The 24,183-nt window shown below is 36.5% G+C and overlaps 1 long non-coding RNA gene across 1 annotated transcript in view; it reads right to left on the bottom strand.

The window, feature by feature from the left end:
* Positions 1-2,457: 2,457 nt before the first annotated feature.
* Positions 2,458-24,183, bottom strand: part of LOC136759599 (uncharacterized) — a 41,990-nt gene continuing 20,264 nt past the window's right edge. The window contains exons 2-3 of the long non-coding RNA XR_010820064.1: positions 9,859-9,924; positions 2,458-2,605 (exon numbers count right to left, since the gene is read on the bottom strand). This is a non-coding gene — a long non-coding RNA (uncharacterized LOC136759599). The remainder of the gene's footprint in view (positions 2,606-9,858; positions 9,925-24,183) is intronic.

Raw genomic sequence — 24,183 nt, 5'->3', positions numbered from 1 at the left:
ACTAAAAAAAGTAAGTAGACTTTTTTCATGTTTAATTTAAATCAAGTTAGCTTTGGTTTACGGAAATCTAAGGGAAGTTAGGAGTTGAACAATGACTGAGAAAATCTGTTGACTAAAACCATGTTATCATGATATACTATGACCAACACCAAGCTGTCAGTCACGTGATGCTTCAGAAGAGCTTTTATTATTATGCCATATTGTACAATACATGGGGCAGAATTCATGGAGAACACGGAAACCTATTTCCAAGAAAATGTTCACACATTTTAAGGTAAGAGACCTTGTTTGTGATTTATTGAGATGATGAGAACCATGTACTACAAGCTACCACACAATATTCCTTCTTTGTCATGAAAATAATGATTTACCCTGAGTTAGGGCACTTATTAATACATTCATGATATTAAATAAATAACAATGCCACTAATTAGCAATGTTTTCTCAGACCCCTGCACTGATTCTCCCAAGGCTAAGGTAAGTCAAGTTTCCAAACGTGTGAAATAAAGACAGAGAAATGGGCAAGAAGTGCTGCTGCCTATAGCTTCATTGAGTGAATGGAAAAAAAAATGTATACTGTGTTGGGATGAAGAATCATGTGCATGTGTGCATGTGTGTTCACTTGGAGCAACTGAACTCCGGTCACCTATGACCTCAGAAGCGACTGTTTCCTTGCTGGGAAAAATGAAGAAACACAAAACCTAATTCAGCAATAACCAGAACCAGAGAATTAATATATTTCCGAAACTGCAGACTGCTTAAATTGTTTAATTTCAACTGTTTTCTTTCATAAATGAACTTTTTCAGATTTTGACTGATTACGTTGTGAATGTTAAAGACGTGTTAGGTTTTGCCCTGCCTCTGGCACATGACTTGGGAAACTAAATAACAAGATGTGTATGTACTGAAACTGCAGTCTGAGAGGTCACGATGCTCGCAGATCGATGGTGCATATAAAGCATTATTTTTGTTAATAATTACTGGTATTTTACAAACATTGGCCTGAGGTTGTCTGAGCAGTCAGTCAATTAATTTGGCATGAAACCTACTAGAATGGCAGACTGGTTCATAAATGTTTTGTTTCAGAAACGCACATGTTCTTGATATACAAATGAAACTGACTGAAGCTTGTGCTTTGTTATCCAGGTGGGGCAGTTCTGTTGTACCCTTGAGCAAGATACTTCACTTAGATTGCTCCAGTAAAATACCCAGCTGTATAAATGAGTACAAATGTAAGTTGCCCTGGATAAGAGTGTTAGCTAAATGACAAAAATAACAATAAATAATAATCCACCTTTATTTTGGAAGTTTAGCCTTCTGTCTGAAACTACTTGTTATGTTATATAATTGCTTCATATATTATTCTCTTCACCTCTCACTCATCTGTTGCTCATCAGCATCTCAAACTTGCAAAGCCATTCAGGAAACCTTCCATGCTGTAAAAAAAAAAACATTGATCAATCCTACTCCCAGAGTACACTGCTCTTGGTCTGCAAGGTTACCTTTAAAATATCCCTCCTTAAAGTATAAATAGCTTACAACAATGAAGGAAACACTTTACACTTGTTAATTATGTAATGTACAAAATGCTGCGTCCTGTTGGCAAACCGTCAAATTATTTATATCAGTCATAGCAAGGAGCATAGATGAGGTGAAAACCGTTGTAATTTTGGCACAAACACTTGCCCTTCTCATTCCACTGAAAGGTCCATACCTTAACACAAACTGTGAGAAATACTCCGTGCATCAAAGTTTACTACCAACGATTACCAGACACCAGCTAGCAGTCACACTGGTGTACATAACATCAGTGATGGATTATGTTCCAATGGTCACATGTTGTGTTGTCAGATGAAGCCAGATTTCCTCCTATAGTGTTTCTAGCCTCCTACAGTAGTTCTCAGATTCATGGAGGCCAGCACTGGTGTGTGGCACCATCTCAGTGACAGCAGAGCTGGTGTCAGGTGTATCACAGCGGGGAACGAAAACCCTTTCCTCTGACTGGGTCGACACATCTGAGAAACCACATTGCAAGATTCCACAACCGGCATTTTAAGACAGTATAATTACATCTGTATTTTCAATTCAATAACTTAAGTTAACACAATTCATGTATTTAGTTTTAATTTACCAAAATGCAAATCAAACAAAATACCAGTTATAAGCCTTAAACAAGACCAGATGACTTGGGACTTTACTTGCCTGTTTATGATATACATTTTCTTTGATGAACATGAAGGAACATGTTTTACAACTTTCCAAGGGAAGCAATGTCGGTCACCATGTTAATCTGTGTATTAACATCTTACAATCCTGCAGAATTGTTTTACAGACTGAATAGACATGTGTCTAGACTTCTACCAAAAAAAAAAAAAAAAAAAATTAGATTAATGAAAACCTGACAGCATTACATTATATCAGCCTAAATGGATAATGCCCTCCTCAAAAAGTTGTATTAGAAATTACAAACCTCAAAGAATTCACACGGGTTTTCTTTTTTCAGATGCAGATCCCAAAAAGGAAAGAAGTTATGCCTGTTGAAGTGACGCGGACTGCACACAGATTGTCTGTGTTGACTTTAGAAAGCTGCTCTTGTTGAGACATTCTTCATAAGAAAGAAAAGATTAAACAAGATTAGAGATATGTATAATTCATACAGCATGAAAAAATAAGATTATAATATGGCCTCATGAACTTAAATTGAGAGATGTTTAAAATTGAAGAAAGGCTTTTTATAGGAAAGGAAAGGGGAACATTAAAGGATAAATATATTTTTTTTATTTCTCTACAGAGACTGGGTAATGCAAACTGAAATGACACAGTGGTAAACTCTGTAGCATGCACTGTTCCCCAGACCTGCACCAAGAAAATACAAATTTGGCATGAATGTTAAGGATGTCCTTTTACAATCAGCTTAATTTCCTCTACTACTGTTGAAAGCTCAAATTCAAATACAAAGTCACGCTTAAGGGAAGGTAAAGCAAAGTTTCAGTCTATGAAAATCCCCTGTATGGTAACAGACAGATCAGAATGTATTTGTTTTTTATATATATTCAAATATAGGCAAATATATGACACTTGGATTCTCTGGAATCATCTGAGACAACAACTGCAAAGATAATTTTTTGTATGCAAATTGCAGGTCAAGACTGGTTTTTCCTTTTCTAAAACACATGTGATAAAGCAAGGCATAGACTTCTTACAAATGTGCAACTTTAAAGAATTACTGATCAAACCGATTGTGGTTTAGTGGGGCTGACAAAACCAGAGAGACATGTTAAAGGTCAATTATCAGTGTAAGATTTACAATCCTCAATAGTAATTCTATTAGTGGACTACAACCCACATTAACAAGCAATGTGTTTTTTTTATGCCACAAATGAGTGAATCAACTCAAGTATTTCCGGAAAAGATCAATTTGATCAAATTGTATTGTGCTTCTCAAAGTGAATTGTACTGAAGATCTCTAATCATTGTTCTTGTTTTCACAGAGACTTCTGGTGTATTACTGAGGTTAAGACTCACAAAATCTACTTGTTGTTCTACATTTACTAATATGGTTGGTCTGCTTATTGAAAAATAAACAAAAATGGGCATAATCATTTTGAGAGCATACAGTATGAAAAGAAGGGTTTTATTTATTAACAGGCAAACAAGTCTTCTGGCATTTCAACCGTGCCCAGCAGGGGTGTAGCTCCACACTATCGGGGCGCCAGCTCTAATGTGCTTGACCCTAACCCCACACTATATACCCCAGGCTATGCGTGAGTAACGTGCAGGTCCAACCCCCCCGGAAAAACACCTATCCCCACATAATTCACCCTGTGTGATCAATGCCAATAATCCAATAACACATCAACATAAACTCATGGTAGGGACTCAATTTAGCAGTCACATGCACAGTTCCCTAACACTCCTGTTGCTTATGGCATATTTCTACGCTGGTGAACGGTATTCACTAACCTAGAATCTAAGCACATTCGCACGTGGAAAACAACAAACACAAACATATCCGCTCACTCACACACATTCACTCACCCTTAGCTAATGGTTGGCCTCCCCGCAACGCACTTATCTTTACTATCCCAACTATCACTTAATATTATTCTGATTTAATTGGTTACTACTCTGCAAACAGTGCTTGGCAGTGTTTCTGACTTGGGGCAGTGCTCCTTGGCCTCCTCTTCCTCTACTGCTTATTCAAAAGGAAACACTCAAACAAAAGGAAATAAATACTACTTATTAAACATTTGAAATGAATGTTTAACTGAAAGGATAAGTAATACACACATGTATATTAAGCTGCAATAATAAAACCAACAATGTGATGCTTATTGGAGTTCTGCTTCCCAACAGAAATTGAACATATACTGTCACAACACATAGGTCCAAGTCATTGTTGTTTCTGGACTCAGCTCTGGTCCTCTCTGTACTAACAGATGGATGGGTTGTTAGAAAGAAGGAGCCAGTAAAATCTCTCATGTTGACAAAATGACAGCCAAACATCAAATTAACTAACTGTTATAACTAATCCAACTACAGCTGCTGCTAATCAAAATATATGGCCTACAATCAGAGTGTAATATGTAGAGACTTGTATATTCTGTGCAAAGGCACAAGCTGATAAACTGTCTACTATAAGATCAAGCTGATTTAATCAGGGGAATACAAAAATGTTGTGTGTTGCCAAAAAAAACAAAATGTGTGTGTGTGTGTGTTGCCATGTTTGTCATGTTTCCATAAAAGGTATTTTCTTTAAACATTATTCAAACATTTGCCCTAAACAGTGGACAGCAAGCTATAAAACAAATACCATTCACATTAAAAAATGTTGGCTAAAACTGAGCAAAACTTTCCATCACTAAGCACATACAAATTATGACAAAAGAGGGAGACACCATTACACTATACTCTTCAGCTAAATATTAAATATTTTATTTTACATTTTATATTTGTGTGTCTATTAATGCATTGACTTAAAATATTAAAAACAAAAATTAAATGGTGAATAAACATAATAATAACATAACATAATGTATATATGGTATAGGAACAATGCTGCAAATGTATTATGGTTGTATTGAAAAACATATTGAGTAATTTATAGAAACATTGTTTTGAGAATAAAAATGGTGTCTGCATAACATACATTTCTTTGCTAATATACATTTCTGTATTCATTTCAAAAATACATTAATTTGAGGAAGACTGTAAAACTTCAATGCCTTGAGTTTCTTGTGATGTATAGGTTTCATATGATCATTATATTATTATGTAAAACGGAGTAATTTGCTGCGGTATACCAAGCGCTGTGATTAGTGTGAGTGCTGTAGTCCTGACGCGTAGTGCATTTGTTGTGAGGTTAGTACTCTGAGGGTTCAAACAAGGATTTAATATCAGGCTTAAAAAAACAAAACCACAATCCAAATCGATTATTTATCGTCACATCGATACAAATAAAATGCTGCCTCACGAATCGGTGCATTGATACACCCCTATTTATTGAGATGTTACTTTTAAACAGTGTATTCTGTAGTGAATACATACATCTGACATTGTGTAATTTTAGATTTAAATCAATTATTTGTACATAAACATTTAAGATCTAAGATTCCACGATCAGTTATTCATTGCCAAAGTACTCTGGGTTGTCTGCCTAGTTATACATCGGAAGCAGTAGGCCTTTGTTTCTCATGTTTTTCTTGAGTAGAGGTCTGATCTGACAGACAAAGTCTTAGGCCCATAATTCCCAACCAGATTGCTTTGGCATATTGGTGTACCTCCAGGAATTACAGTTGTGCCAGAGTTTTTGAAGAGTCACACATTAGAAAAATATACAAAAAATAAATTACAAAAGTTAGATTCAAGTTTCCTACTAAAAGGAACTTTTGATGAAGTTTATATTGTAGTGGGTGGGCAGGAGGGATTGGGCTGCAGCACAAAATGTAATGTTAAATAAGTGTGACTTACAATTGGGAAACACCACCTTAGGCTCTGTGTTCACTCCAGTTACAGCGATTGTTCTCTTTATTTTTTCCCCCCCGAAAATCAATGTTAGGAAGATGATTTAGGTGGATTTTTAATATAGATAGATATATATTTCCTTGAATTAATGTATTTATTTTTATAAAATCGGCAACAGAAACCTTGAGACAATATAGAATGCCAGCCAGGCATATAATATTTTCAAACATAAATGGATCTGAACAATTATAATTCTACAATGTTCAAAACAATGCATTATAGAATTAATTCAATTCAACTTTTCTGATTAATTTTACGCATATTCATGTCAAATGGACAGGGCTGACCTCATTCAAAGGATATCTAATGTTTTGGTTTGGGTGGGTAAATACCAAGGACCACCACAAGATTCACATGGAATTATGTATTTAGACCACAGAGCATTTTTATGAGCAAGACATAAAGAGGGTAATTGAGTGGCACTTTTTTAATTAAAAGTGCTTCAAAAAATATGAAGGAGTGGGCCATTAATTCATGTTTTGATCCAGTTTGCAAATTTTTAGAAGAACGTCTGGCAAGATTAATCTTCGGATCAATATGTTATATGGCTCGTAATCACACGCATAATCACACTAAGATTACTGAAAACAAATTACAAGAACATAAAACAAAACACAAGGTAAAATAAACAGCAGATTTAATTGATCTGAATCTTATATGAACTGATGTGGGTATAAAAATCAGAACGAACTCTGTAATGAAAGTGTCTGGATTTGAGGGAGACAAAATAATGAATGTCTCTTGTATTTTGTTTGGCATTTTGCCCACACCCCTTCCCTTTTAATTTGGCAAAAACCACAGATCTCTTAACCAATGGTAGTAGTGGACCTCATTTTATACTGTATAATAAATGTCGCGCATACAAATGAGGGTGGATAATTTGCAATTCTGGTGTCGGTACTTTCAGACAAAAGGGTTTGATCGCTATTCTTTTAATCAACTCTTGAATTCACAGAACAATACAATACAAAGATAAATACTAGGTTTTATCAGGAGATGCTGGAATTCTTTTCAGTGCCTCTAACCTTATATTAAATGACAAACACCTACTCAGCTCCTGGAGACGATCCAAACATTATTCCTGGCCTCGACTTTGGCAAACCCCATCCTCATCTGTTTAAAAAGCAGCAGGGGGTTCTGGGAATTTCAACATTAGACAACCTCGACTGCTCTCCCCCGACAGATTGTAGTGACTGCAGTGGGAATTGAGTTCCTCACAAGCAAACAAACATTCTGTAGTCCGTGACATTCAATAAGTAATGAGACGGACTAAGGAATTAATTACAATTCTGTACCAGCAGGGGTAAAGATTACTGCTACTGGCTACCACTGTGAGGAACCACTTAGTTGACACATCTTTGGCTTGATATTGAAGGCACCAAGCATGGATGGAAGTAGGGGTGTTAGGTCTGGTAGGAAAGATACAGGATTTGTGTTTAGCTGAAGTAGCTGCACTTTCCCCAGTGAAGTGACGGACATGCTGACGTATTCCACACAGCTGTCAGTGGGTCAATTGCAAGACTTCACCCACACGGCCACTTCTCATCCACAAACTTAGCTCAGGAAAGTGTGAGCAGTTTTATTAGTCAATCTTAGTGCAAGCTAAACCCACAAATATGTCTATCTATTAAATAATATTGATAGGAAACAAATACAAATATGAACACATAATACACACCAATCAGCCACATTATGACCACTGACAGGTGAAGTGAATAACACTGTTAATCTCGTTATCATGGCACCTGTCAGTGGGTGGGATACATTAGGCAGCAAGTGAACATTTTGTCCTCAAAGTTGATGTGTTAGAAGCTGGAAAAATGGGCAAGCGTAAGGATCTGAGTGACTTTGACAAGGGCCAGCTTGTGATGGCTAGACGACTGGGTCAGAGCATCTCCAAAACTGCAGCTCTTGTGTGGTGTTCCTGGTCTGCAGTGGTCAGTATCTATCAAAAGTGGTCCAAGGAAGGAAAAGTGGTGAACCGGCAACAGGGTCATGGGCGGCCAAGGCTCATTGAGCGAAGGCTGGCCTGTGTGGTCCGATCCAACAGACGAGCTACTGTAGCTCAAATTGCTGAAAAAGTGAATGCTGGTTCTGATAGAAAGGTGTCAGAACACACAGTGCATCGCAGTTTGTTGCGTATGGGGCTGCGTAGCCGCAGACCAGTCAGGGTGCCCATGCTGACCCCTGTCCACTGCCGAAAGCACCTACAATGGGCACGTGAGCATCAGAACTGGACCACAGAGCAATGGAAGAAGGTGGGCTGGTCTGATGAATCACGAGTTCAAGGTGTTGACTTGGCCTCCAAATTCCCCAGATCTCAATCCAATCGAGCATCTGTGGGATGTGCTGGACAAACAAGTCCGATCCATGGAGGCCCCATTTTGCAACTTACAAGACTAAAGGATCTGCTGCTAATGTCTTGGTGCCAGATACCACAGCACACCTTCAGAGGTCTAGTGGAGTCCATGCCTCGACGGGTCAGGGCTGTTTTGGTTGCAAAAGGGGGACCTACACAATATTAGGCCGGTGGTCATAATGTTATGGCTGATCGGTGTATAATAGAATATATATATAGCATTTTTCTGATTACTTGTTTTATAGTACTGGGTTTATATCTCTCTAAAGAACCATGGATGTCTCCTCCACTAATAATGGCTGCAAGTTTATCACTGGAATAAACCTTTATAGTCAGAGTCTCTCGAAGTGATCTGCAAAGGTATTTAGGATTTTTTTAAATAAATGCTTGACCTGAAGCAACAATCAAAGATTTTGGAGACAAGGCAACCATGGTGTTTTAATACTGTATTGGAAGTGTTTAAAGCACAATATATACCCCTCCGATAGATGAAAGTTCATGCATATTAATCTGCATTTATAATGTGACACTTAAATTATAGAATGATTAAGAATTACAGGATATAGTAATCCTCTATTATGATTTTATTTCAGTGAAAATAATTACTTTTAAAAGCAGTAAGTACTTGATAGGATTTGCCTTAGATAACCCCTGTTGCCTCAAGGAGCTGCTGCTTTAGTTCTCAATAATGCACGAAAGACAACTTTAAAAATCATAAAAGGTTTCATCTGAAGCACTTATATTGCAACCAATTAAATCAAATATTACCAATAATAAAATGCCTTAAGCTTACAGTTCCTCTGTAAATGCACACAGGCTAAAGACTATGAAAATCCACTATCAAAGAATGGCACCGTATTTGGATTTTCATTTTCTAATGAGATGCTTCTAAAGAAAAACGTTTATCTGCGAGTCTGATCTCCGGTAAACAACACCCATAAGTACTTGAACCACAGATTCGTCATCAATATATTCATATCTTTAACAGTCTTAACACTTTCCTTTACTTCCCATCACTAAAATAAATATGAATGAATAAGTCAACTCTTGCTTTTGTGATCTGTCTTTTCACATTACAGATTTCACCCTCTTCAACAGAAAAGCTGCCCGCATCACATTTCTGAATTAATGACTTGATTTGTTGTTTTCTTCTTACACATTGCATGTGATGGTTTTGGAGATGTCATTTATTGCTGCCAGACTTGCATGAGCAGAGTGTGAGCATTTTATAAATCATCAAAGAGTAAAGTTATTTCAGAAATGGATTTTAGGAAACAAAATGGCATCAGAGATGTTTTGGTGTGTATTTGATCACTGTAGGGTTGCATTTAAGGTCTGGAAGTAACAACTGAAAAAAAATCTATTAATTAATAAGAAGGGATTCAAATAGTAAGATAAAGCCAGGCCACCTTAATGGACTGCAGTTGTACACCATTATACCCTGAGGTATGCTATTGTGTTTGCTTAGTTCTTACCCTTTCTGCAGATGTCAAAGATCCTTTGGATTTCTGTCCAGCGTACACTCCTGTTCAGCACAAACACTGAGAAAAGAAACATACATTTATTAGCTGGAGGGTAAAAACCTGAAAAAAAAACCCTATTCAAAACATATCTACATCCAGTAGTGTAAAACCCATGTCAGTAGAGGCTTATAAAAATTAACTTTAAGACTTCTCCTTACTAAGCTTGAATGAACATAGTTACTTGAGTCAATAAGGTTAGTAATTTACTTTAATTTACAACAAATATAAACATAGGTCATTCCAGTAAAAAGTCAATTATAGGTTTTAACCAAAATACACCAATTAACATTTAATTTTAACAGTCCCTCACAGGAGGCCTGGATAAGGATGTGCAAATATGGTCAAAGTAATGGTGAAAGAAGAGTGTGGGAAATATCTATGAAATAAATATGAAATTTAAATTGGAGTGTAGAAACCAAATCTCAACAATTGGCTGTGGATGTGCTACAAAATATGTTAGTCATAATATATATATATATATATATATATATATATATATATATATATATATATATATATATATATTTAAAAAAAACAAAATAATAAATAAAAAAAAATAAACCACTAAGCAGGTTTTGGGGTTTTCTGCAACCCTGGTCTTGCAAGCCTCAGTCCAGCAGGTTTTAGAGGTCACCCTTCTATCACCAATTTATAAACACCTGGAAGTATTTCATTCTAATCAGTGAAGCAGGTGTTTGGTAAATTCAGTCATTTAGAAACCACTGGAGCAATCATCTGAATCTCGTTAGCCTCTTGAGGCAAAATTCCCTTAGTTGACTTGCTTAATTGATTAATAACTCATACGTGTTCCTGGTATTTAGATGATTTAGATGGTATTTAGAGTTTTACTGGATTGGGGCTCTCTGGGACCGGGGTTGGAAACCAGTACGCTATGACATTGTTTATATACACTGAAAGAGCTGTTGGATAAGGCAGTTTGCCTGCAGAGCAGCCTGGAAACAATTTCTCACTCTGTGATCACATAGCAGTGAATGTAGAGTGTTGCAATGGGTTTGATAATCTTATGTATGCATACTTAATTGCACACAAAATTGCTGTGGCTTGAAAATGAAAAAGATTGAAATAGCTGGATAAAATATTTAGTCACCCCTTTGGTTTTTGTTTTGTCTCCTGGACATAAAACTCTTTGAAGCAAAGCCAATGGCTAAAAATAAGCCATGCCAAATTTCACATATAGGCCTTAACGTGGAAATTGCTTTTCCCACTAAATTTGATTTACAGGGCAGATTGAATACTTGATGGGAGTGGCTCTAGATATTTTTCCTTTCCACTGAAACCAAGACAAAGCCTTAATGGATCAAAAATAATTTTGTATAAAACACTTATATTACTTACGAGTCAAGGTAGCATTAAACAGATATTTTTAAAATCACCCCTTCTAAACAAAATAAAAAAATGTCCATGATCAATTTCATCAATTAAAACATGAGTTAAACACTTAAAAACAACTTTTGCTTACCATTTCTTTTAGTTTCATTGAAGTTAAGTTTGCTATACCAATACAAATAATATTACTATATTACTATAATGTGCTTTACCCAAATTTGTCCTCCTCTGTCCACACACATACACACACATACACACACGTACACACACAGACAGAGCTATTATATATCATTAAGAATTTATTTTATGTGTGTCTTGACAATTCATTGGATGCTCATTAATTAGGGCTGGTGACGCACAGTGAAACATCACAGATTTACAGTCTACGGTCCCTTCTTACAGACCAGAGAGTGACCTGCAATTGCATTAATGTCCAGATGTTGTACTGCAATATATGGAAGTCTTGTTAAATTTCTTATTCCTTTGTTTTCCTGGATTTGCTAAATTTCCTTTAAGGTCATAATTACCACAGTGTGATCTTACAAAGTGGGCTGGCACAAACGGTACAATAGGGACATGAATGAATAAGCAATCTCCTCCAAAATATTTAAAGGGCGATCCATGTAAATGTTAATGGTGAGTGACTAAATGTCCTCAACCCACTTTAGATTCCAGTCAAGATTCTAGATTCTCAGTGGCCTTATAAACAGCAAGCTACTTAATTCACTGATTATGCGTAATGACAAACTGCACAACAGATTTATAAGCCAATTAGTTACCCAAAGCTAATGTCACAGTGCATGTTTCCAATAACGAATGCCAGCTCTGCCAATTTTGCCTCATATGAGTACAATTTTAAATCGTTTGAGAGTCTTTGAAAGTAGGAGCTACAAAAGAGTACTTGTACATTTTTCTAGTGTAATTAGTGAAACACTAATGTACATTGAAATCAATGGCTCAATCCCATGTTTTCCATTTCTGTACTTAAAGCGCTGTTGTTTATGTAGGTTCTGCAATTTGTGTTGATCGTTTTGTTCCTTGAAAAGTTAACGTCCCTTCTGGAACGGCACCAGACAACCTTTAGCAGATAGTCAAATGACAGCATCAGCTGTGAACACATCCTGGCAGTCAACAGAATGTTGAAGAGTGCCAGACTGTACACCAGTGGCTTAAGTATTTTTAAAGCTTAGTTCAGCTCTGTTTTCTGGAAGATTCAAAGATAAGGAACACAACTAACAGCATGTTTCATGCAGTGGGTAACACCACACAGATTGTATGTATTCTAGCTAAATTCTAAATTATGGATTTAAACAAACGAATGCTAAATCAACCCAATAAGACATGGAGGATTTGCCCCAGGCATATTCCATATGGCTTGCCCTTGGCTTCAACTGTGGAAATGGCTTCCTTAAGGAATTAAGGGTTGCCTGTATACAATAGACCTCTTCATTAAATCCAGATGAATGTTTAGAGCTAACATTTCCCATTTGTTCCTAAGAAATGATCTCAAACCACTTCTGTTATTATGCATTTGTTGTGTTTCACTATTAATTGGACCATAGTCAGCAGGCATTCATCCATGCAGATGTTTATGAAAACAGCTTTAATAATAGTTTTACTATTTGTTTATACCTTTACAAAAATACTAGAATTCACCTTCAGATCCCAGTGTGTAAATTACTTTGTTTAAAAAAGGTTTGACTTTCTGACACCTGAAATTAATCTTTTTTTTAATTTTTATTTTATAGCGGACCATAATATAAGGCTTCAGCCAAGCTGAGGAACAAAACACAACGGGACATCACTACAATTAATAGCTCTCTCTCTTACATTACATAAAGAAAATTAACTGACTAAATATTTTAAAAGAACGTTAGTTTAACAATAACACACCAAATCAAAGATCACTAACCACTTGATAATAATACTGCAGTGCAGCACTCACTCTTACCCTACAGTTACCTCCTTTTAAAGAGGCTTTGTGCAAAAAATAACAAATAAAAACAAAGAGTATCACTCCAATATGTGACGGGAAACAGAGAATGTCTGACAATTAACTGGAGAATTAAAGGCATAGTTTGCTTTAGGTATATATTTAGTTTCCATTTCTTTTCCATGTACTAACTCAAGCCAGACAATCATTTTTGTTTGCATTGTACGTATGCTACCTTTGTCCTTACGGGAAGAAGAACATCCACATGCAGTTTTGAGCATTCACTGTACATCAGTCAGAAACCACTAAACTTGAATTCTAGTAAGAAATATATGTGCATTTAGAAGTGCCAAGGCAAGTGAAGCCGAGATAGATTATCCTTTTTTTCTGGAAGCATTAAGAGCAAATGCAGATACTGAAATACTGTTCTTCCAATTTTCTTCTCTCAGAATATTTTCATGCAATAGTTTTATAAGGCTATGACAATATTTGGTGGTTTATTTTTTCTACATGACCGCATTGCAGCATTTTAACCATGAAATCTGAATGACTACATAGCCTAATACAAAAGCTCAGTAAAAGGTTGGCATCTTTAGGTAAAAATACTCCATATTCCCAGTTTAGATTACAGATAGCATTGTGGAAAAGTATCTTAACGGATTCTCTTTTCTTACATAGGTTGAACATAGATGATGTACCTGTCATCAAAACAACATCCTATCTTGCTTATAGCAATAACATCCTGACAAGATGATTGGTAATTTCCCTGGAAAGTTACATTTTTTATTTTTGTCAAACTGTGAAAATTAAAAGTGCCTCACCCTTGAGAATAAAATGCATTTATTTAATCTGCATTTTCTGTGCTTCTCATACACCGCTGACTGTGCCTCTGCTGTGTCCTCAGTGTTTGATTGACATACTGGGGTTAATTACGTGCGGGGGGGAAAAACCAAAAAAACATCCTTAACACTCTAGATAGATGTGCTTGTTTTTCCCCCAACATTTTCCATGAAAAGTGTCTTGCGCAAGAGAAACAAGTCATCCTCATCTCATCAAATGATCGGTGTTGTATAGAGGTGGGCTGAAACAGTAGCAACAGGGGAACTAGCGGAAAAAGGTGGTTGCAGAAAAGAAAAATATGTGGAGGAGGAAATAATAAACTAGGCACTGTGATTGTGTGCCACAAATACTTACACCTTTTTTTTTGTATTTAATACATTTTATTTTGATTTCAATGCATTTTTAGTTTTCTATGTACATTCTCATTTTGGTTATCAACTAAAGAAAAAACTAAGTTATAGTACGTATTCCAGTAAACAGATGAACAATCATTGTGTTTATACCAGTCCCCTTTCTCAATTTGCATGAGCAGTACATTTTTTCAGTTGATAAAGTGTTTGTATAATGAATAAGTTTTAAGGGCCCTTCAGAATAATGTCCCTGTTGAAACAAGTACTTTGTTCACTTGAAATGCAGTAATAGTTACTTTGGAGTAAATCACAGAGCTGTTGTATAATAGCATAGGAAGCACACCACACAACTCAATATTTGACATGGAGATCAGAGGCAATACAGCTTTCTCAGTTTGAATCTCCCAAAAGATAGGAGTGGATGTACACAGAATAAAACAATAAGACATATATCAAGTGGAGAATTTAACGGAAGCATAAAGAGGCTGTACATTAAAGAGCAAAACAGCTTACACTTCAGAACTAAGACCTTATCCACTTTACCTTTTTATAACAATGCCAGTTAATGTATAAGAAAAAGCTACAACCTCAAATACAAGGCATTTAGTTACAAGATTGAAGAATCTGAATATGTACTGAATAAAAGTGAATAAGACACAGGGAAAGAATGCATTGTGGATGACTGGATGGGTGTGACTGATTCTGGCATACAGCCCTTTTTCGATCTCAGTGTCTTAGTAACCCATTCAATGGTTTTCAGAAGTTGCTGCTGTTTGATTAGAGTAATAATAAACACTGCAGCTCGCTGGATAATCCATCAATTTAGGGGAACAGTCGTGCACAAGGGAATATTTTAAAAAGATTTAGATCTCTAGCTGTAACTGAACAAGTCACCTTGGCCCATTCCGAAGCTGAGGGCATTTTTGAAATACTTTTTCCCTTTCTTGTGAGCTACGGTCTACCCGTTTTTGCTAATTAAAATCATGAATCAAGAAGAAACTGTATGTTGAGAAGTCTTCACAGTTTTTAATACATATTTGCTTTAAACTGTCCACAATTAGGGGTTGTCATTTATTTAGCATTATCGATTGATGCGCTTCTCTGTTAAAAATCTTTTGCTTAAAAATGTGCTTAGAAGTTATAGGAATCATAGGATGCAAAGGATATGAAGCAGGAGGGAATATGTATACAGTACTGTGCAAAAGCTTTAGGCAGGTGTGAAAAAATGCTATACAGTAAGAATGCTTTCAAAAATAGACATTAATAGATTATATTTATCAATTAACTAAATGTAAAGTTAGTGAACAGAAGAAAAATCTACATCAAATCAATATTTGGTGTGACCACCCTTTGCCTTCAAAACAGCATCAATTATTCTAGGTACACTTGCACACAGTTTTTGAAGGAACTCGGCAGGTAGGTTGGCCCAAACATCTTGGAGAACTAACCACAGTTCTTCTGTGGATTTAGGCAGCCTCAGTTGCTTCTCTCTCTTCATTTAGTCCCAGACAGACGATGATGTTGAGATCAGGGCTCTATGAGGACCATACCATCACTTCCAGGACTCCTTGTTCTTCTTTACGTTGAAGATAGTTCTTAATGACTGTCGCTGTATGTTTGGGGTCGTTGTCATCCTGCAGCATACATTTGGGGCCAATCAGATGCCTCCCTGATGGTATTGCATGATGGATAAGTATCTGCCTGTACTTCTCAGCATTGAGGAGACCATTAATTCTGACCAAATCCCCAACTCCATTTGCAGCCCCACACTTGCAAGGAACCTCTACCATGCTTTACTGTTGCCTACAGACACTCATTCGTGTACCGCTCTTCAGCCCTTCGGCAAACAAACTGCCATCTGCTACAGTCAAATATTTCAGATTTTGACTCATCAGTCCAGAGCACCTGCTGCCATTTTTCCGCACCCCAGTTCCTGTGTTTAGTGCATAGTTGAGTCGCTTGGCCTTGTTTCCAAGTCGGAGGTATGGCTTTTTGTCCGCAAGTCTTCCATGAAGTTCACTTCTGACCAGACTTCTCCGGGCAGTAGATGGGTGTACCAGGGTCCCACTGTTTTCTGCCAATTCTGAGCTGATGGCACTGCTGGACATCTTCTGATTGTGAAGGGAAGTAAGCATGATGTGTCTTTCATCTGCTGCAGTAAGTTTCCTTGGCCGACCACTGCGTTTACAGTCCTCAACGCTGCGTGTTTCTTTGTGCTTCTTCAATAGAGCTTGGACAGCACATCTGGAAACCCCTGTCTGCCTTGAAATGTCTGCCTGGGAGAGACCTTGCTGATGCAGTAGAACTACCTTGTGTCTTGTTGCTGTGCTCAGTCTTGCCATGGTGTATGACTTTTGACAGTAAACTGTCTTCAGCAGCCTCACCTTGTCAGCTGAGTTTGGCTGTTCCTCACCCAGTTCTATTCCTCCTACACAGCTGTTTCTGTTTCAGTTAATGATTGTGTTTCAACCTACATATTGAATTGATGATCATTAGCACCTGTTTGGTATAATTGTATAATCATACTCCTGACTATATGCCTACAAAATCCCTGACTTTGTGCAAGTGTACCTAGAAGAATTGATGCTGTTTTGAAGGCAAAGGGTGGTCACACCAAATATGGATTTGATGTAGATTTGTCTTCTGTTCACTCACTTTGCATTTAGTTAATTGATAAATATAATCTATTAACGTCTGTTTTTGAAAGCATTCTTACTTTACAGTATTTTTTCACACCTGCCTAAAACTTTTGCACAGTACTGTATATATCCTGTGAGTCGTCTGGATAAGGGTGTCTGTCAATAAATAAATAAATAATATATATATATATATATATATATATATATATTGTGTGTGTGAGTGTGGAGGGGGGGGGGGTTGCATGTGTTCGTGTGTGTGTGAGAGAGAGAGAGACTTATTAATCTTTGGTTCTGCTTTACGGAAAATGAAATATTTTTTTAATTTTCTGTGTAATTTTAGTTAATGAGACAAAAATAATTACTTCTGTACAATTCCTGTGAGTTTTAATCACAATTTTAAACCCTCATCTACCCTTAATTGTATTTTATCTACAATTTACATTCTCTCAGAACATTTATTTGTATTATTGTGAATCCTTAAATCAGTCTTTCTCTAAAACATACATCAAGACACTTTAACTTTACATCAGGATAAGTTTCTTTCATGGAAGTCTTTCTGGCTAAAGGTCTTAATGTAGCTCCCAAAACTAGGTGCCATGATTTAAAATGAAATACTGGATCTGTCAGTCATTAGAGGCTTGGATATATTGCACAACATTCTTAAACCTCTTTAGAAACTTAATTTTCAATGGCACTTTCTGTTGTTTTATAAGATGTGTAAAACATCTTCACTATATTGATGTGTTTCATCAGGTGTTCTTCACCGGACTTTCCCTCCTGGCATGTTCTTGATGAATAACTCAGTGTTAGCTAAACATCTTAGTGTGGTTGCATATATCTAAAATAGATATGCAAATTCCATTGTACATATGCCCCTGTATGAATTACCATGCTGTTCTAATTGCCTTGGAGAAGCTTACATAAGATGCAATGTGTTTAATTTGGATGGGCCAAGCGCTGTGTCGTGATGTGAAAAACAAGTAAGCGTTTCACTCCATATCTGGAAGTACTGTTGCGTAGATTTTGACTCTACTCACCTAAAAGTGCAGAAAAAAGAAAAAGGTACCACAGTGAAAGAGTACTAGATTTTTAAACCAAATTACTGCATTGTTCAAGGAAGGTAAATATCTACAGAAAGCATGCTGTGTAAATCATGACTTCACTCGAGGGATTGTGTGGGTTTATCACTTCCCTACACATCGAACAAAGCTGGACAAAGCCCCACAATGTCCACATTGCATGCGCTGTGCGTGTAGGGAGGAAGCACACAGCATGTACAATGAGGAAACTGTGAAGCCATAAAGTATTCTTCTTTGAACTGCGGAGTTCTCAGGAGAAAAAAGCACGAAATGGAGCAAAACTTACAGAACTGAAAAAGGCTCCTTTCAGAACAAACAAAAATATGCTTTATGCATTTATCAGCTAAATAATAAAGGTTTGTGATATGGGCCTTGTCTTCTTGTATTGCTGGCTTTAAAGGTTAAAATGTCTTATGCATGTAACTCTCCCAAGGTCGGTTGGCAGCACACATACACCATTACAGAAAACAAGGGCAATTACAAGTGCAATTTAGAAACAGCAGGAATAATTTCAATCTTTATTTCATACATTTGATTTTTTTTTTTTTACATAATACAAAATGAACTGGTAATTTACTGAGAAATCTGATAATCACATTTACAAACACTGTGACAGTGTGGTTTTCACACAAAGAACAGCCCACAGGAACAGACCGGTCTGATCAGTCTTGAATATGACTGAAGCAGGACGGACAGTTTACCTTCGGGGGTTGAAATCTTCTGTGCTGTCCTGTCAGTCCATTTCCAAGGCTACTTGTTGCATATCCTATGGTATGTCCTTTGCAGGTATGCACATGTTGTCGCACAAAATAACTACTCGAGTATAAATTAAATTCTGATATGACTTAAGTCTCGACATCAAGAGGTGTAACATATATTATTCTCAAGTTTCCGGGAAAATAGATTAGAGCAAACAGTTTTTTTCCACTTGTTTTGTGGTTTATATGACTGATATCCGGCTTAAAATTATAGTATAGACCATTGCTATTTTGCTTGCTTTGTTTTATCTTTATCTTCCATACACTTTTGGTGTATGGATAAAAAAAGACAGTGACATACTACATCACCAAAAAACACAGTTTAATAGAAGTATAGTAAAACTAAACATAAAATACACAGCAGAGATTAAAGATCTTTAGCTGGAACCAATATCCATCCACACTTCATGTCTGCATACAAAAGTATATATCAAATTGAGGAGGACAAGCAATTGGAAAGGGAAGAAGGACCTTGATAGCATAAGTGCAATAGGAACTAAAAGTAAAAATCTCCAACCCCTTTATCTGGAAGATGGACCATTATTTTTGTGAGTGCCATATTCATAGATAGTTATTCTGAGGGTACAGCAGGAAGCACTTACAATAGTAACATAATGCAACAGATTACCTTTCTACTTGGAATGAAAGAGAATCGTTGCCTTGACATACCACAAGCCATAACAAATAAATCAAATACAATCGTGTGGCATTAGACGGGGTTAAAGCAGAGTTCAAGGTTACATGGAATTGAATATAAAAAGCTTATCAACAAATTGCATTCATAAAAGTCTGAACCAACGTTGGCTATATCAGTATTATTTAATCACTTTACAGTTGCATTGGATGTCAGAAGCTATCATACACTGATTCAAAAAACAGTTGAGAGGGAAAATGAATTAATAAGTAAATAAACATTGTGTAAATAAACATTATTTCTTCTTTGAATAATACTCACAGTAAAAAAAAAAGACAGCATCTAGTTTTCTGAGACATTTTTTTTTTAAAGTATATACCAATTGAAGTTCCTTGAGTTTCACTAAATTATTTGTATTGTTTTTTTCTTCATGACTTGATATAGTTTGTTTCTCATAAAACTGATTCAGTCTGACCAAACTTGACCTTGTTTCTTTTTTGGTTTGTGGATCAAATCATGCTACCCTTCTGACATGTTTTATTCTTTTCAAATATATATATTATATATTTGTGATTGCCATTACAAAATAGGTTCAACTTGGAAAATATTTTTGGTCTCTTATATTCTGACATCTTTCATAGAGATTTTTAGATGTTTGTGAAATTTCAAGTATGGGATGTTTAACAGTTTAAGCTTTCTACACAACTGGGTATTTATTTGGGCTTGTGATACTCCTGGAAAGAACAAAGCCTTTCCACATGTCTTCCCAAATGTGCAGTCTGCCTGCTGAAGTAGAAACCAAACCAAAATTAGACTTGGGATTTAACCTAACCCACTAACTTCTTTTGCAATCTCCTGACGATTATACTGTTCCCATGATCAGGATCTGGATATTGTGATGGTGTCAATCATCCTAGATCTTTATTTGTGCTTCCTTGATCAAGTGAACCACTGGGGCCGTGTTCTTATACTGAAACCTACATCGAACAAGGAAGGAAATCTGAACACTGCAGCCCTGGAGATTGGAACTTTCAACTAGTCAACAATTGATTTAATAATGTGTGATGCTAAATAGAATGAAGATGTAAGTTAATATGTCTTAATATATCGGGTGCACTGTACAATCACCACTGATAATGGTCAAGGAATGTTTGGAAAATTCCTGGGAGATGTACGACGTTACACCATTAACACAGCAAAATAGTTTTACATCATCAGTATAGTACATCAGCACAGTAAAGCCTTTCAACTACAGTGTTCAGGAATGTGTTTAGCCGCCTGGTTTGTTTCACTTCCTGGACACTTGAAGTCTTGTATTCGTGTTTTCCAGAATATATTGCATAATCCTTGGCACATACTCAACATATATACAGGCAAGCATCATCTGTATTATTTTTCCAACGTAAACACCTTCAATATGAATGTGACTCATTTTTGTTAAATAAATGGGACACATACCTAATGATACAATAACTGAATTTGCATGAGATACTATGCAAACTATGACAAGGAGTCAAGATTCAGTTACACAAGAACAAAACATTTTCCAATTAAATTCCAGTTACGGTATTATTTATACATGTTACTTTCTCCAAACAATAGACTCATTTATTTACTTGTTGTCCTTCAATTTCTGGTTAGACCGGAACAGATATGAAAGGGATCATACCAGCATTTGCAGAGCAGCCATCATACAAGTTTCAATCTAGACAAATAGGGAAGTAAAGCATGCAAATATCTCTGGACAGAATGCCTTAGCATAGAATTCAATGAGAGAGATCTTATTATCAATGCATATATATATATATATATATATATATATATATATATATATATATATATATATATATATATAGAACATACAAAACAGGTAGGTATTCTTTCACTGAAGCCTTTCAATTTTCAATATAAAATGTATTCCCTGAACATTAATTAAAATCTCTTGTGGCACGAATGAATGTGGAACAGCATAGGTGGAAAATACAAATTTGTGGTTATACAGAATTAAATTAATCTGATGCTCAAGAATCTGATGTTTCTAACAGCTTACATACATTTCATTTTTTGCATCAGCTGTTATCAGAATCCTTGTCCAGTACAGTGAAACTGACACATTTGGGTATTCAACATAGTTAAAGAACCATACTCTTCTACCTGGCTGTCAGCCATATATATGTATCAGAGATCTTGAACAAAGTAGTCTTGTAGCAGTATTTCGTAAACTGGGAACTGGGAGTTAATGCATGTTTTTTCCCCCTAAAAATAACTGGTAAACAGCATCTGCAAGAGAACAGGAAGATAATAAAAATACTTTCAGTAACTCACAAATAGTGGGAATATGTCAGGACATTTAATAAAATAAAAGCTATTCCATTGTCATTGTCTGTGTCTTGGCCTGGTTTCGATTTTGTAAGGGTGGCTAATCTCATAAAGGGAGATATATGTCTATCATATTTTACTACCATATCTGTAAATAACTAATTTAATTCTGCAGAAGCTGATTGCTCCATGTCCTGAATAAGGAATGGGTCTACTGCCTGCTAATACTAACGCCTCACTCTGAGGAAAATAACGTGCCACCCTGGCTTTCTGAAAAGAGGGAATCAATCATCATCAGTAGAGTATGGCATCACACATGTGGGAGGCTTCCTGAGACGTGTGTCAGAGCTGCTCTCCTGTGGACACGAGCATGTCACTGCTTTAAGGAACAATGTAGCCAAGGGGTGGGCTCCAGGGGTGAGTGGCATCACAGCAGAAGTCGTTCTGCTTGGTGGCGGAGACTCAATGATCTCTAACCACCTTGGTGATTGACATATGCCACAACAGACGTGTTTGTTGTCCATCCTCACCAGCACACCCTCTGAGCTGCAGGAAGAAATGCCGCAGGCTGAGAAACATTGCCCGAGTCCCCCAGAGGAGAGCCTATCAACCTATCGGAAGCCTCCACAAAGTGTGATGCACTATCCCACTGAGGAGGATTGCTTTTCAACACTGAAAGAGAAGTAAAGCTTCTAAATCCTCAAATGGGGAAAGTTCTTCCTTCAACCATTTCAACATTGAACACACTGCTCCTGGTATATGAGCCAGATGAGCAGTTTGCCCACAGTGGAAAATAGGCCTGACTGTCTTCCTTGTCCCATTTATCGTGACGCTAAGCTGGCTTACTGGCAGAAAAGAAGAAAACCCTGTCAATATTTTTCAGCAGACATATTCTAGACATATTATACATCACCCACACGAGAAATTAATAGAAACAAGTGAAACGGAACAGGGAATGACTTTGCTGGCAGATTGTCTAGTTGTTACCAGGGTAACAATCAGCAAAAATAAGGGTTTTCACCACATTCATATTTTCGGGTGCTAGCAGTATTTGCAAAAAGGTGGACACTTTCTGTAGACTGCTCAGAAATCCTTAAATAGTTAACGTCTGTGAACAACAGTAATCACTTATCTCCAGTATCTCCACCACCCTACAGAACTGGCATGCATTTATACATATATGGCACTTCACAATAATATCAATATGAATAAGTATTTTTGAAGAAGCTGAATTATTTTCAGAACAGCTCATCTCCAATCATTTATTTTATTCCATAATAACATATCCTCTGCAACCCATGACATCTTAATTTATTTCCTTATTTTTTATCATCTGCTAAGACCACTTAGGTTGTATTGAACAGTGGTCACATGCTGAATACCTGTGAACATGATTCAAGGGTTCAAGTAGACCACATCACCCTATGCAGATAGTGAAACCCAGTGGTTTACAGCGGATGCTAAACCTTGACAATTATTTAAGTCATAAAAAAAGACAAAACACCTTGCAGAAGAAGTGAATCATGGCGGCTTGTAGAAAACTTTAAATGTATTAATTTTCCACAAATCTGCACTTTGAATCATATATTAGCATGGCAGGACACAGTGGATAGTCACTGAAGGAGAAAAAAAAGAAAAAAGATTCCTTTGCATACATAAAGAATATTCTGTAAGGAAAAAATAGACAATATTACTTCAGTTATGAATGGCCAAGCACTGGACTGGTCCAGAAGCCAACTATGTGCAATGAAATATGAAAAGAAGAATGCTTTATCAGGAATTCGTGTGCGGTCAACCACGGAAATAACAGCCCCAGAATCTAACTACATTTAACCCATCCACACTGGGTACAGCAGTCTTCCATGCGAGTCCTGAAGGTAGACAGCTTTACTTCAGTCACCATTATGCAGCACAGCAAGTTACTTTAGTATTCATTAAATTCAGTGCCAATTGGCCCTTAAACCACCCTCAAAACCTTGAATACTGCAGGAGCCACTGAGTATGTTGTCCAGTTAACTGTACACAAAAGGAACAGAAGACCCACAACATCTGCATATACATGATACTATAGGTAGATCATCCAGCATTATTACATAAATTAAGTTCATTTCACCCACTACTGCTGGGTAACACTGTAATCTGAATGTGATTATTATGCTTCTGTCTTTCCTAACATATGTATTAAACTGCTGTTAGCAATGACTTATATAGAAAGTTTGTCAGAGAGTCATAATTTGCATAAAAAATCATAAATAATTATTATACAGTGAGCAATTCTACTACATACACAATGCAGATTCATACATAAAACGTCATAATTCACAATAATAAATAAATAAATACATACATACATAAACTATGAATTTCCATTTTAATAG

Source organism: Amia ocellicauda, chromosome 10 (assembly GCF_036373705.1).
Source record: "Amia ocellicauda isolate fAmiCal2 chromosome 10, fAmiCal2.hap1, whole genome shotgun sequence".
Lineage (NCBI taxonomy): Eukaryota > Metazoa > Chordata > Actinopteri > Amiiformes > Amiidae > Amia > Amia ocellicauda.
The sequence above is the reverse complement of the archived record's forward strand: the minus strand, read 5'-3'. Positions and strand labels throughout refer to the sequence as shown.